The 13,177-nt window shown below is 37.8% G+C and overlaps 1 pseudogene; it reads right to left on the bottom strand.

Annotated features, from left to right (window-relative positions):
* Positions 1-2,295: 2,295 nt before the first annotated feature.
* LOC149214443 (large ribosomal subunit protein uL11x-like) lies at positions 2,296-12,880 on the bottom strand (annotated as a pseudogene).
* Positions 12,881-13,177: the final 297 nt, after the last annotated feature.

Raw genomic sequence — 13,177 nt, 5'->3', positions numbered from 1 at the left:
TATGGAAACAATTCAAAAGATACATCGAACCCCAAAGATTATTGTAAGCGACAAAGATCTTATTTTCACTGGAAATTTTTGGAAATAATTATTTTCTTGTTTGGGTACTAAGTTGGCTCATATCTCATCTTATCATCCCCAATTTGATGGTAAAACTGAGATAGTGAACAAATGTATGGAAGGATATCTTCGTTGCTTTATATCCGATAAATAAACGCAATGGGTCAAGTGGTTTCCCCTAGCTAAATGGTGGTTTAACACTTCCTTCCATATTGCAGCAAAAATGACCTCATTTATGGCACTTTATGGATATCATCCACCATCAGTCACATCATATTTAAGAGAAAATTCTAAGGTTCAAGCAATGGAAGATCACATTGAACATCAGCAAGAAGTTCTCTAACTCTTAAAGGATAACCTCACTTTGGCGCACAATATAATGAAACAATATGCAAATCAACATCAAGCAAAAGAAGTTTTGATGTAGGTGACTAGGTATTTCTACGACTACAACCATACAAACAAATGTCCCTCAAGCAAGATAAGAAGGATAATAAATTATCACCGAAGTATTATGGTCCATACAAGGTGTTACAAAAGAGTGGTACTATTGCATACAAATTGGAGCTTCCTGCATCTTCACGAGTGCCCCTAGTTTTCCATGTGTCATTCTTAAAGAAGGTTATAGGTGAAAATCTCCCAGTTCAAAAAATATTGCCAGAACTTGATGAGGAAGGAAAAATCATATTGGAGCCTGAAGCAGTATCAGAGTATCTCATCAAGTGGAAGAACTTACCTACTGAATATTCCACATGGGAAGATGATAATTTTATACAAAAGAATCCAAAACTACTCAAGCGTTGAGGACAACACTTCTTTGAAGGAGAGGGGCATGTTAGGTCCCTATACTACTAGTGTATCCCATTATTTTCATTAGTGCAACCCCCTTATTGTATTGGTGTGCCCATGTAGTCCCCTTATTGTTATTATTGTGACCCTTAGAAGCCCACTATTTTATTGTTGTGCCCTTAGAATATTATTTTTATGTTGGCTCTGATTATATTGTAACCCCTTAGACTCCCATATATAGAAAAGAGGTCTTGTCATTTGTATCATCTAAGAATTATTCATTTGTGTAATGTAAAGGAGGTTTCCCCCTTGAAGAGACTGATTTTGAAGTCATTGATCTATCTTTTATTCTATTTTGTGAGCTGGTTGCATAACATTTTGAGTAAAAGATATGCTATAAAATGAGAAATGCACTTCCAGCATTTACATGACACAAGTCTTGAGAAATATAAGGTTGCAAAAATGAAATATTTATTGTTTAACAATTTAAGTGTTAGATGCCAAAAATATATTGGTATGGTGCCAAAACACATAGGAGAAAAACAAAGAAAAATGTTGTACAACGTTTTATTTTTCGTAGATACATGAAATTTATTTCTATTACATACATGAATTATGAAATAATTGTTATAAAATAGCTTTACTAGCCCACAATCAAAACTAGGACTAAGACAAGGGAGTTCCTAAAAGCCTACTACCCATAAAGACTAACGTATTACGACAAAAGTTATTATGCATTAGAAACAAAGGGTTATAAACAAAGATACGTTATCTTTTGGGTGAAATATTAAATTGGAAATGCTCATAAGTTGTTGTACTTCAAATATCCAATGAATATTGAATCGAATCAACTCTCGAGGTTAAGTTTCAATCGAAAACTGAAATAGACTATAAGTAGGAAAATCAATTTATAGGAAACAATAAAATGTAATAATAAGACTATTCTTACTAGAGATGTCATAGGGCTAAATATAAGGCGTGGTTTTGATTCTAAATTCTTGAGAAATGAAACCCTAACCGATTTGCAAAGAGAATATGATATTATATCACAAAAATATTGTTTAAAGGGTAGCATCCCAGAGTTGTCTTCTTTAAAACATTAAGTAAAACTATGAAAACCGTGAGGAAATTTGATAATGAGTTGAATATTCAAATAATCCAACAAATTATTCCATACGTTCAGCAGATTGGCGAGTACATATATTACATAACTACCCAAAGTCTCCAAATAACTGTAAAATCCCTCAAAATCCTCGAGGCCTGATATGTAATTCACATGCCCCTAAATGTCTCAAAATCCCCAAGTTCCTTAAAGAAAATTCACATGCCATCTTCTTCCAGTTTTCAACTTCCTTAAACCTTAAAAACCCTAAACAAATGAACAAATAACCAACAATAAAAATAATGAAAGGATTTCATTTCAATTACCAAATGTGAATTCTTCTTTCATTCTCTAAGGATATCAACCTATCCTTCGTCAATATCGGCTTAGACATCCTTAGGATCCTTTCAATCCACCATGTCGAGAATCTCCTTTATCATCCTAGACAATTCCTTCACCATGGACCTCAGCCTCATAACCCTAGAAATCTCAATGCCATCATTGAGGAAAATATTTCCATTATGCTTGATGTTTATCTTCTTCTTATCTCTGTTGGGCTTCATGAGGGATTTTATGACTAGAGACGCTGCACTCAGTTCCCCAACGACCTTGGCATGCCTGCTCTGAATGGTGAGATTTACCGTGACCCTTAAACCCTTCTAGACCTTTGTTTTTTTCCTTTGTAATGTCTTCTTCTATCTTCTTGGGAGTGTTGGACACCCAATCCTCTATGGGTTATTGTGGAAGCCGAATAGACTAAGGAAGTCCAAGAGACCTTGGAATATGAAACTGAAGGTCATATGAATGTACTATAAATGTATATCATTTGTTAATAATAAATGTACTCTTTATTTAATATTCTATTGTTGCCATGTGTGTGTTTAACATGGTATTAGAGGGGGTGATCTCTGCCCCGCTCAAGTATGAGCCACTTGTTTATGTGAGCTTGTTGTTTTGTGGCCTTTCTCTTTTCTAGATTGCCATCTCTGTAAAATCTCTGTTCTCGAATGAGTTGGTCGAGAGTTAAACGTTATACCATACCCTAAATTTTGTGAATCGCCTTAATACGCTTTCCAGAATCTATTTGCATCCGGTTGGAATGCAAGAAGTAAATTTGGATCTCTGCCCCATGAAATCATAGACTCTGCCATCTAAGCCTATCTGTCTATTACCTCTAAGGAAACGTTGAAAGAGCTCCATAAGAAATCGAAATAGATTCACCCATGAATGGCATCACAACCTCAGTCTTTCTTCACTTTCAAATCTAGAAATCCTATTGAAACTCAAACGCCACGCATTCTCCTCACCGACCCCAGCCTATGTGTTTTCTGTCGAGCTTAACTATATCATTGTCTCCTCCGTAGTATTACCTCGTTCACACTTCGGTCCCTACCACTTCGGTTCACACTCCGGTATCGGAGCTCCTCCATACCATAGCTCCAACATAAACTGGCGGAAGTGTTAAATTTATAGTGGAACAATGGAAAACTCAACAATTTTGAGTCAAAAGCTGAAGGGGAGCAACAACCATCCGATCGATAGATCGACAAATCTAACGGTCATTGCTTGGAGAAGACGCGTGAAAGATAGCCAGTGAGAAACATGGTATTTGCACAAGAAACGATATTTCGGGGGCATAAAAAGTGGTAAGCGGTAATATAACGAGTGTGCCCGATTCCAGTCACCGCACGACACATAGCCACTAGAGGAGAGAGAAAAATTGCCCATTTCAAATGGGTAATTGTCACGCAAGTGTTCCTTCAGAAATCATTGAAGACCGTCAGATCTTGTGAGTGCAGATCTATGGCGCAGGATGGTCGTGCAAGTTTGATTGATCGCGGAAAGGATATCAAACGTCAGATTGTGGGATTGAAATCTACGGTGGAGAATGAACCTGATAAAGTTAAACATCGGTAACTATGCGAAAGACGTGAATTGGTGAAAAGGTGAGCTTACGTGTATTCCGCTATTGGTTGATTGACTGGGTTCTTTGGGAATTAAAATGTTTCAGTGGTCTCTGCTTCAAACTTTTGGTATCCATTGAACATTGCTCCATCCATAAAGTCTACTAAGGCTCCTGCTGCCAAGCCATCCAAGGCTACTAAACCAGCTGCCCCAGCAAAGAAGCCAGTTGCAAAGAAGGCTGCTCCAGATGTGTGCAGGTGAAATTTTGCGATTACACAGAGAGAGATACATGAAGAGGATGATCATAATGGATCATTGAATCCATTAGAAGGATCAAAGTCCAAGCTCAGGAGGGAGTGCACAGTGAAACACTGAAGAAATAGCGTAAAACATAAGCAAAGAGAAGAGCAGAGAGGTGAAGAGTTGATGCACAACAACCGTTGGATCTGAAGGTCAACGGTCAGGATTAAATCGTGAGAGTGGAACAAGTAATATCGCATCACAATACATCAAAGGGAGACATTAGTCTTGAGATAAGTGTGATATGCGACATGCGATTTAGGAGCGGACCCGACAAATTATATACTGCAACCTAGAACCCATCGAGTCCGTAAGTCATGTCGGATCAGAACTTTTAAGTGGAAGAGGTCAGGTGTGAAGGATGGTGCAATAGCCGATAGCGATAAGCGCAGATCAAAGATCAGGCAGATCGGAGATTGGAGTTCGGGGGAAGCGGTTTAGCGGAAAGGCTTCGAGAGACGGACTCGACAATATTTATAGAAGCGAGTGTATGAATTTTGAAGTCCATCTTATGCTGTCAGAGCGAGGTTTTCCTTTGTTTCTAGTGTATTTCTATGTATTGCAATAAAGTGGTGTGTCCCGAGTTTTAAAGGAAAATGTGTTACAGATTGAGTGATTCTGGTTTAAAGCCTTAAGCGTTATTTAAACACTTCCAATAGTCGCATATCCAATGCAGAAGGGGTGATATGTGGTGTGACCAAGGCAGACTGCAATGAGCGATTGCGGTAAAGGTAATCTCGAGGAATGTGCAGAGCCTGGAGAATAGGTGGAAAGGTATGGATTATGTTGTTATGTTTTATTCAAAATTGAGTGGGGATGATTGAAATTCCACGACCTGGAACTATTGTATGCTGCTTTGAATGCATCGAAGGTTGTTGTGCATGAGTGTTAGTGTTATATGGTGTATGGTTGATGAAATATAGAAGATAATGTCATTTTTGTTGGGGTCTTGTTATTGCTGGAAAGGAAGAGCTTGTGGGCTGCAAACCTGTCAAGCTGGACATTCTATTAAGGCAACAATATTGGGCTTGTTGCATAGAAATTGAGGCACAAGACACTGTGAAGTGAGAACATGAGCAGACATCAGTGCAAATTAATTCGTGTTGGAAAATTAATTTTCTAAAACCATTATGATTTCTACAAGTGCATTTTGGTCTGATTGTTTGGAAAATGGGTAAAATTGGTGAAGTATTAGATTTGTTAAATATTGTAATACACTCCACAGTTCATGATATAGTGAAAATCAGCAAGAACACTCTCTGTGATATTAAAACCTATCTGCAGTATACACAAGAAAAGATAGAATTTTTGGAGCTTGAATCTCAGCTACAACAAGAAGAATTAAAACATAGGAGTCATCATTCTGAACCTGTTTCTGTTTAGAACAATGAAACAGACTCCCAAAAGTAGCAAGTTGATTCAGATCCAGTGCCCAATAAAGCAACAAAGTTACATGCAAATGCAAAAATCCAGTATGCATTTCCCAAGCCAATCATCAGACCTTGGGAAGATCTTGTCCACAACAAGCACATAAATGGTCTTGGATATGACAAGGATGTGTCCTTCCATAGTCTAGATTACTCAAAGCCCATCCAGTTTCAGAGTGTTGGATTCCTTCATGACAGTTCACCTTCAGTTGTTCTAGATTTTTCCCCTCTTCCACAGCAACAACAACAAATTGTGAAATGCCAACACTGTGACCGAGTTGGCCATCTGAAAGATCACTGTTTTGATCTTCATACATGTAAGCATTGTCATAAAACCACTCATTCTTCAAATAGATGCTTCAGAAACAAACCTCCTACAAGAACAAAGATTCATCTTGGATGGATCGCTTCTTGGCAATGGGCATCAACAGCCAAGAAGATATTTTAGTCATATGTCCAAACTTGTTCTAGAGTATTGAATAGTCTTGCAGTTGAGTTTTCTCCATCATCTCACCTTGTATCTGACAGGGGGGGAAATGATGGTCATCTACAAGCTTCAAAGCCACATCAAGTGAGCCTGAGCCACAACCTGCCATACCAGATTCAGAGTTGTAGCCAGAGACAAAGATGCCCCTGAGCATGCCTTCAGTTTGTGACACCTCTTCAAAGAATTGGGGACACTTCCTCTAGCAGAAGACTTCAGCTTCTTACCAGTTTTGGAAGAGTTCCAGGAATTGCATTAAGCATTCCAGAGTTGTTGGTCATCCTTAAACCATCACAAGTTGAGACTTCCCTTTTCAGGTTGAAGTTCTCCCTTTTATGTGGGGTGAGACCTCCCTTTCATGGTTGAAGGTTTCCTTCTTTAAAACATCAGAAGCACTTCCTCTAGCAGAAGACTTGAGCTTCATGCCAGACTTGGAAGAGTTTTGGGAACTGCACTAAGCGTTCCAATGTTGGTGGTCATCCTTAAACCATCGCCCTTTATACCAACATTTCAGAGAGCACATTCAGCCTAGTGCTGCCATGCATTTTTTCACATTTTGTATTACTGCTCTCTTCTTGGACTCATACATAACCCTTTGGATTAATGGGGGAAGGTTGGACACCTAATCCTCTATGGGTTAGTGTGGAAGCCAAATAGACTAAGGAAGTCCAAGAGACCTTGGAATACGAATGTTATGAAACCGGCTCACAAAAAGATAGAAAAAAGAGATCAATGCCTTAGAATTCAACCTTTTCGAGGGGGCAACCTCCTTTACATTACACAAATGAGAAATTCTTGGATGATTCAAATGAAAAAACCTCCATTCTATATATAGGAGTCTAAGGAGTCACAATATAACCCAGCCGACCTAACAATAATAATATAAAGCCACAAAAATAACAATAGAGGGATTCTATGGGGCACAGTAATAACAATATGGGGACAATAGGGGCACAACAATATTAATAAGGGATACAAATACAATAGTAATGTGGTAATCACTAGTATTATAGGGACCTAACATGCCCCTCTCCTTCAAAAATGTGTTGTCCTCAATGCTTCAGTAGTTTTGGATGCTTTTGTATAAAATTCTCATCCTCCCATGTGGAATCTTCAGCGGATAAGTTCTTCCACTTGATAAGATACTCCAAAATTGATTGATTTTGTAACTGTCGAGTTCTTGTTTCTGTGACTACTTCTGGTTCCAATATAATTTTTCCTTCCTCGTCAAGTTCTGGCAATATTGTTTGAACTGGGAGCTTGTCGCCTATAACCTTCTTTAAACATGAAACATGGAAAACTGGGTGCAATCGAGAAGCTGTAGGAAGCTCCAATTTGTATGCCATAGTACCAATCTTTTGCAACACCTTGTATGGACCATAATACTTTGGTGATAATTTATTATCCTTCTTAGCTTTCTTGAGGGACATTTTCTTATATGGTTGTAGCCGTAGGAATACCCAATCACCTACATCAAAACTTCTTTCGCTACGATGTTGATCTGCCTGTTGTTTCATTCTATTCTGTGCCAACACGAGGTTATCCTTTAAGAGTTGGAGGACTTGTTGTTGATGTTCGATGTGATGTTCCACTGCTTGAACCTTAGAATTTTCTCTTAAATATGATGTGATGGATGGTGGCTGATATCCATAAAGTGCCATAAATGGGGTCATTTTTTTTGCTGTATGGAAGGAAGTGTTATACCACCATTCAGCCAGAGGCAACCATTTGACCCATTGTGTCTGTTTATCAGATACAAAGCAACGAAGATATCCTTCCAAACATTTGTTTACTATCTCAGTTTGCCCATCAGATTGAGGATGATAAGATGAGCTATGAGCTAACTGAGTACCAAGACAAGAAAATAATTATGTCCAAAAATTTCCAGTGAAAATGGGATCTCTGTCACTTACAATAATCTTTGGGTTTCCATGTAGCTTTTGAATTGTTTCCATAAATGCAGTAGAAACTGTACTGGCTTTAAATGGATGTGATAATGCACAAAAGTGTGCATACTTGGTAAGTCTGTCAACTACCACCATGATGACACTCTTTCCCTCAGACTTGGGTAAACCTGTGATAAAATCCATTGAAACCTCCTCCCAACGTTGGCTTGGAATGGATAAAGGTTGTAATAGACCCGGTGTCTTAATTGTTTCAACTTTATTTTGTTGGCAAACCAAACATTCCGCCACAAACTTTTGAATATCTGATTTAAGGCCATCCCAAAAAAATTCCTTCTTAACCCTGTGGTAAGTTTTTAAAAATCCTGAGTGCCCTCCTAAGGGAGAAGTGTGCAATTCCATAAGAATCTTTTGTTTTAGCTGGGAATTCTTACAGAGGTATAAGCGATCTTTGTACCATAACGAATCATTTTGCCAGCTAAATGTATCAGATGTACTGGAATCTGTTGTAACTTTCGAATAAGTGCCCACACTTCTTCGTCATTCTTCCATTCCTCCCTTGCTTCGTTTATCCAATCTGGTTGGATAATAGAAATGGCGCACAACAATGCTTCCACATCCTCATCCTTTCTTGAGAGTGCATCTGCCACCACATTTTGCTTCCCTTTTTTGTAGATGATTTCAAAGTCATAACCCAACATCTTTGTGACCCACTTTTGTTGCTCTTCAGAGGATAATCTTTGTTCTAAAAAGTATTTAAGGCTATCATGATCCGTTTTTACCTTGAAGTGTCTTCCCATTAGGTAGGGTCGCCATTTCTTAAGTGCATGGAGTATTGCCAACATTTCCTTCTCATAAATAGCTGTGTAAAAACTTTCCCTTGATTGGACGACTTTCAAAAGCAATGGGTCTTTCATCTTGCATTAAAACAGCACCAATTCCATTTCCTGAAGCATCACATTCCACAATAAAGGTTTTTGTGAAGTCTGGTGTAGCTAAGACCGGTGCTTGGCACATTGCCTCTTTAAGATGTTCGAAGGCCTTTGTTGCTTCTGGAGTCCATGAAAATGCATCTTTCTTCAATAATGTTGTTAGAGGTGCTGCTATTCTCCCATAATTCTTAACAAACTTGCGATAATACCCTGTCAACCTGAGAAATCCTCGCAGATGCTTTATGGATGTGGGGATTTTCCATTCCTTAATGGCTTTAATTTTGCTAGGGTCTACCTTAACTCCTTCATGAGATACAATATGACCCAGATATTCCACCTCTTGTACTCCAAAGAAACATTTGGATCTTTTTGCATATAATTGTTTCTCCTCCAATAGTTGTAGCACCCTGTCAACATGTTCAACATGATCCTTCCAAGACTTGTTGTAGATTAGTATATCATCAAAAAATACTAACACAAATTTTCTAAGGAATGGTTTGAAAATGGAATTCATCAAACCTTGAAATGTTGAAGGTGCATTGGTAAGGCCAAAAGGCATGACCAAAAATTCATAATGACCCTCATGAGTTCTAAATGTTGTTTTCAGAATGTCTTCAGTCTTCATTCTGATTTGATGATATCCTGAACGAAGATCCAACTTGGTGAAGTAAATTGATCCATGCAATTCATCCAGTAATTCATCAATGACAGGAATGGGAAACTTATCTTTAATAGTGAGCTTGTTGAGCTCCCTATAATCCGGACACATGCGCCATGATCCATCCTTCTTGTGCACCAATACTACTGGAGCAGAGAAAGAACTTTGACTCGGTTGAATTATACCAGCCTCTAGCATTTCTGCAACCATACGTTCAATTTCACTCTTTTGGGCATAGGGATATCTGTACGGCCTGATGTTTGGAGGAACACTTCCTGGAATCAGATGAATAGCATGATCATGATCACGAATAGGTGGGAGACCTTTGGGAGTCTCAAATACCTTGGAATGATTGTCCAAGACTTTTTGGAGATCTGGAGAAATAGATGATTCCAATGTGGAAACATCTAGCGAACATAATTGTGCAATTACACCTCTTTGTTCCTTTTTTAGAAGCTTTGTCATACCGTTAGAGCTGATTATCTTTCCCGGTTTCCCTGCAATACCCCTAATTCAACTTCCTTTCCTTCCATAGAAAATTTCATGAAAAGTTCTTGAAAATTAAAAGCTATTGTACCCAAGGATTGTAGCCATTGGACTCCTAGTACAACATCATCACCTCCCATTGGAATGGAAAGCATTGGGCTAGTCAATACATATTCTCCCATGGATAGCTTGATATTATGGCACTTTCCAGAGCAATTTATTGTTCCTCCATTTGCAACCATCACTTGACACTCTGGTGCTGGATATAAGAAGCAATTCAATTCTTTTGCTACCTTACAATGAATAAAATTGTGGGTACTTCCTGAATCAATCAACACTATTACCTTTTTCTTCTTGATTTGTCCTTCTATCTTGATGGTTTGAGGAGTGGTAATTCCCGCCAATGCATTACAAGATATGGTCGGATTCATTTCTTCTTTATCTAGGCTTTGTTCCTGGAGTATATCCTCTTCTTTTGACCTTTCTTGCTCCTTTTCTTCTTCCTCTTCACAATCTATGTAGAATAATTTCTTCTCAGCACACTTATGACCTTTAGTGTATTTGCTATCACAAATGTAACAAAGCCCTTTTGCTCTTTTTTCTTCCAATTGTTGTGGTGTCAACCTTATAGGTTGTGGAAGACTAGGGGCAACAACACTTCCATCTTTATAGTTGTGAGTGGTATGCTTCCTGGTTGCCATAATTTTGCTTTCCATTTTTCTTGCTAACCTGAATGCCTTCTCTAATGAATCAGGTTCCCAAAGGCAAACATCATGTTGGATATTATCCTTTAAAGTCCCTATGAACACATCAATCCTATGCTCCTCTGGAATATTTTTTACCCTTATGTTCAATTTTTGGAACTCCTCAATGTGCTCCATTATTGAACCCTTTTGTTTGAGACTTATCAATTGGCTAAAAAAAGTGTTGCTTTTTGTATCCTCATAATGTGCTGTCAATTCTTCCGTAAAAATTGCCCAAGTGATAATTTGTTTACGAGAGCAAAGCCATTGATACCATACAAACTGATTTGGTTCCAAATATAAAGTTTCAATACGTACCTTTTGTGTGTTTTGCACATTATTGAGATCGAAAAATTGCTCCATCTGTAATATCCATGTTGCGGATCCTTGCCATCAAACTTCCTCATATCGATTTTTGGAATATGGTGGGTCTTCGATCCAACATTAGAGTCTATGGAATCATGATTAACATTTCTTTTGTTCTCATCATGAGTTTCCTTTACTACCCTTTCACCATTAGTGACCATTTCTTGTAGCAACTTATTCATATTTATCTTCAATTCTTCCATCTTATCATCCATGCCATCAATTTTAGCGTCCATGCCATTCATCTTAGCTTCCATGCCATCCATCTTAGCTTCTACGCCTTTCTTTAAACAACCAATCTTAGCTTCTACACCTTTCTTTAAACCATCCATCTTAGCTTCTACATCTTTCCTTAAACCATCCATCTTAGATTCTGTTGTCTTTTGTGCAAGTGACACTTGTTGCACTTGGTCTCGTAATTTTGATATATCATGTTGCATTTCTTCCTCTTCTTCATGAGTCATGCTAGAGCTTTCAGGTTGCTTACTGGGTGTTTTCATTTTCTTTCCTCAGTGCATCAATTACTGATTCAAACTAATTTTTCAAACCAAGCTTATGCAAAAATTTAAAAAAACTACATACCTGTTTTCACTTTGAAGAAGCTTGATATTGAATCTGATGTATCTCTGCAATTTTGGATCATCCAGTTCTGAAATTGCGACTTGTAGTAGCCCTCTGTTTCCTCTATCCAATGCCACTAGTCTGATCCAAATTGGATTCTCCAAGGAAGAGTTATGCACAATCCCCCAAGATGACTTGATTATAGACTAGTTCAGTAGAGTAAACTTGTACGACGTGCCACGAGTCACTATTTCGACCTTTGGATCTGAAAAAGATATAAAAGAAACTATAGTCCGTCCTATTTCTGTAACTTCTTACGAAATTTCAATCCAATGCTCAGAGAGAAAGTTATGACGATTTTCCCCAGGACACCTGTTTGGAATGTAATTCAGGAGTCTGCAAAAAGACCAACTTCCTCAGATCATATCTCCACAAATATAGCGGGAAAAACTCTGAAATTTGGAGCCAAGATTCATCGTGATTTCTTCTCAAATGGGTTTTTTTTTAGCTTATTAAACTTCGCAGAAAAAAAAGTTATAGTGAAAATGCCACGATGACCTGTTTGGAGCAGCGAAACCCGAGAATCCAAACTGACACCAAATGTTATGAAACCGGCTCACAAAAAGATAGAAAAAAGAGATCAACGCCTTAGAATTCAGACTCTTCGAGGGGGAAACCTCCTTTACATTACACAAATGAGCAATTCTTGGATGATTCAAATGACAAAACCTCCTTTCTATATATAGGAGTCTAAGGAGTCACAATATAACCCAGCCGACCTAACAATAATAATATAAAGCCACAAAAATAACAATAGAGGGATTCTATGGGGCACAATAATAGCAATATGGGGACAATAGAGGCACAAAAATATTAATAAGGGATACAACTACAATAGTAATGTGGTAATCACTAGTATTATAGGGACCCAACAATGAAACCAAAGGTCATATGAATGTACTATAAATATATATCATTTTTTAATAAAAAAATGTACTCTCCTATTTATATTTAATATTCTATTGCTGCCATGTGTGTGTTTAACAGGGAGAAATAACTAGAGGACCTATCTCAGGGGCCAAATACGAAGCAACTACCAATTCACCCCATGTGACCCTCGTGTACACTTCAACCACTTAGGTAGGATCAAGATTCGGAGGCATGACTATCAATTTTTCAAAAAACACTAGAGTCTTTGATTCTCTTGTTGCTACTGGCTACTTCTACTGTCTACAAATCTAATTCCCCCATACCTCAATCTGAATTAATAAAAACTACAAATGAAAGGGATTTTTTCTTTTGCCTTAATTTAAGAGAATTAGCTCGTTGGATGCTTTGTTTTTCCTTGTCTTAATTCAAGACAATTAAAAAGTTATTATATGTCTTAAGATAAAATAAAATTTCATCTTAAATAAACGTCTTAAAACACCCCTCGTTCAGTAGTGAGGGAACATTTGAAT

The sequence above is a fragment of the Pinus tabuliformis genome, chromosome 1_1, assembly GCF_031772625.1.
Source record: "Pinus tabuliformis cultivar Carrire ecotype Pingquan chromosome 1_1, CPIR1, whole genome shotgun sequence".
NCBI classification, from domain to species: domain Eukaryota; kingdom Viridiplantae; phylum Streptophyta; class Pinopsida; order Pinales; family Pinaceae; genus Pinus; species Pinus tabuliformis.
The sequence above is the reverse complement of the archived record's forward strand: the minus strand, read 5'-3'. Positions and strand labels throughout refer to the sequence as shown.